This window comes from Triticum urartu, chromosome 7A, assembly GCF_056163025.1.
Source record: "Triticum urartu cultivar PI428250 chromosome 7A, HENAU_Tu73, whole genome shotgun sequence".
NCBI lineage: Eukaryota > Viridiplantae > Streptophyta > Magnoliopsida > Poales > Poaceae > Triticum > Triticum urartu.
This window is the reverse complement of record NC_141879.1, coordinates 689,173,645-689,176,051: the sequence shown is the minus strand read 5'-3', so window position 1 is coordinate 689,176,051 and position 2,407 is coordinate 689,173,645. Positions and strand designations below refer to the sequence as shown.

The 2,407-nt window shown below is 47.1% G+C and overlaps 1 long non-coding RNA gene across 1 annotated transcript; it reads left to right on the top strand.

The window, feature by feature from the left end:
* Nucleotides 1-734: 734 nt before the first annotated feature.
* Nucleotides 735-1,326, top strand: LOC147961552 (uncharacterized). The gene is made up of 3 exons (XR_015609758.1): nucleotides 735-968; nucleotides 1,077-1,134; nucleotides 1,222-1,326. It is a non-coding gene; the product is annotated as an uncharacterized LOC147961552 (long non-coding RNA).
* Nucleotides 1,327-2,407: the final 1,081 nt, after the last annotated feature.

Sequence of the window (2,407 nt, the reverse complement as noted above, 5' to 3'; positions counted from 1 at the left end):
CATATCACTCAAACATAATATTTTTTGAGCACTGGGTCTCTATCAAACAGGCACCCTCAAGAACTTGTTCAAAGTAGTGCTCGGCAGCCTTTCGACCTATAGCCGAATCCCGCGCTGCATCATTGGTAGCATCCATCTCCGCCCAATATGCTTTAACACGGGCAAAGGCCATCCGTGCGCCCTCTATGCACGCCGACCTCCTCATCGCATTAATGCGCGGCACCACGCCAAGGACCTGCTACACCAAGCTAAAATAGATGTTCGGTTTTGACCTTCCCGGCCATAGCTGATCCACAACAGACCTCATAGAGAGTCCGGACAACCTATTTAGTTCGTCCCATTCGGCTAATTGGTCAGTCAATGAAAGTGGACGCTCGGGAGAATGGAATTATCTCACTAGTAGAAAATAGGGCTTTGGTCCAGGCCGGGTCAGCCCATTAGTCCCAGTTCAGTCCAGAACCGGGACCAATGTGGGCATTGTTCCCGGATCGTGAGCCCAGGGGCCGGCCGGGCCACGTGGGCCATTGGTCCCGGTTCATCTGGACCTTTTGGTCCCGGTTGGTGGGGTGAACCGGGACCAATGGGCCTCACTCCTGGCCCACCACCATTGGTCCTGGTTGGTGGCTTGAACCGGGACCAAAGGCTCCCCTTTAGTCCCGGCTCAAGTCACCAACCGGGACCAATGAGGTGCCTATATATACCCCTCCCTCGCGAGCAGAGCACCCCAGTGCTCTGTTTTTCTCTGGCCGAGGGGGAGAGGGCTTGGTGGTGCTCTAGCTCACCTCCTATGCACACAAGGTGTTCGATGGAATGCCTGAGCCACACTACTTAAGCTTTCTCCTCTCCAAGCTCGACCTCCAAGCTCCATTTTCCATAATATTTGTCTAGGTTTAGCGGTCCGTCACGCCCCGTCCCCGTCTTCACCGCCGTCGATCACCCGCGCCGAGCTCATCGCCGGCACCACCGTGGTGAGCCTCTTGTTCTTATCTTCTTTCTGAAAGGAAAAATATTCTTACTTGTATGTTTACATAGATACTTGTATTATTTTCTTACTTTTATTATTGCATCTTATATAGTGCGATGGTTTTGGTATCCGCCCCCGTCGGCCCTCGTCCTGTCTATGATTCGGATGTGGTATATATATTATCTTTATAACTATTGGTTCATTTATTGTTTATGAAAATTATGCCGACCAACGTGACATAGATTTTATTTATGTAGGATGTATGTGAATCGGAAATGCCAACTGACCCTATTGTCGAGAGGTTAAATTTAGTTGAAGAAGAAAACAATTTGTTGAAGGAAAAAATAAAAAAATTGAGGAGGAGAAGATGATATTGGAGATGCATATTGCGGATGTCGTCGATGATCACAAGATCAAGATGGTTGCAATGCGCTTGAAGATTAGAAAGATTAGAAAATATGCCATTCATACCGAGGCTTGGTATCATTATGCCGTTGGATCAATTGTTACCTTGGTTGCGATTATGATCGCATTTGTTTTCGCATTGAAATGTTTTACATAGTTTCAATGTATGGTTTAATTAATTAGATGCTCTGGAGAGCTATATGTTGTTAGATGAGAACTATGTATGCACTTTGGTTTTAATGTGATGATGAACTTCTATTAATTTGGACACTTAATTCTATATAATGCACGCAGATGAACCGACAATGGATGTACGGTGACAGACACACCCGCGAGTACATTAAGGGCGTGCATGAGTTTCTCGATGCGGCTGAGGCAAACAAGCAGAATGGTTTTATGTGTTGTCCATGCACTGAATGTGGGAATACGAGGTCTTACTCTAACCGGAAAATCCTTCACTCCCACCTGCTTTACAAGGGTTTCGTGCCACACTATAATGTTTGGACGAGGCACGGAGAAATAGGGGTTATGATGGAAGACGGCGAAGAAGAAGAGTACGATGACAACTATGTGCCCCCTGAATACGGTGATGCTGCAATGGGGGGAAGCTGGTGAAGATCAAGAGGAACCAGACGATGTGCCCAATGATGCTGCAACGGGTGAAGCTGCTGAAGATCAAGAGGACCCAGACGATGTGCCCGATGATGGTGATCTCCGCAATGCGAAAGTCAAAAGGAGAAGCTGAAGTTCGATTGCATGTTAGAGGATCACGAAAAAGGGTTATACCCCAATTGCGAAGATGGCAACACAAAGCTCGGTACCATACTGGAATTGCTGCAGTGGAAGGCAGAGAATGCTGTGGCTGACAAAGGATTTGAGAAGCTACTGAAAATATTTAAGAAGAAGCTTCGAAAGGATAATGAATTGCCCGACAGTACATACGCAGCAAAGAAGGTCGTATGCCCTCTAGGATTGGAGGTGGAGAAGATACATGCATGCCCTAATGACTGCATCCTGTACGCGGTGCATACAAGGATC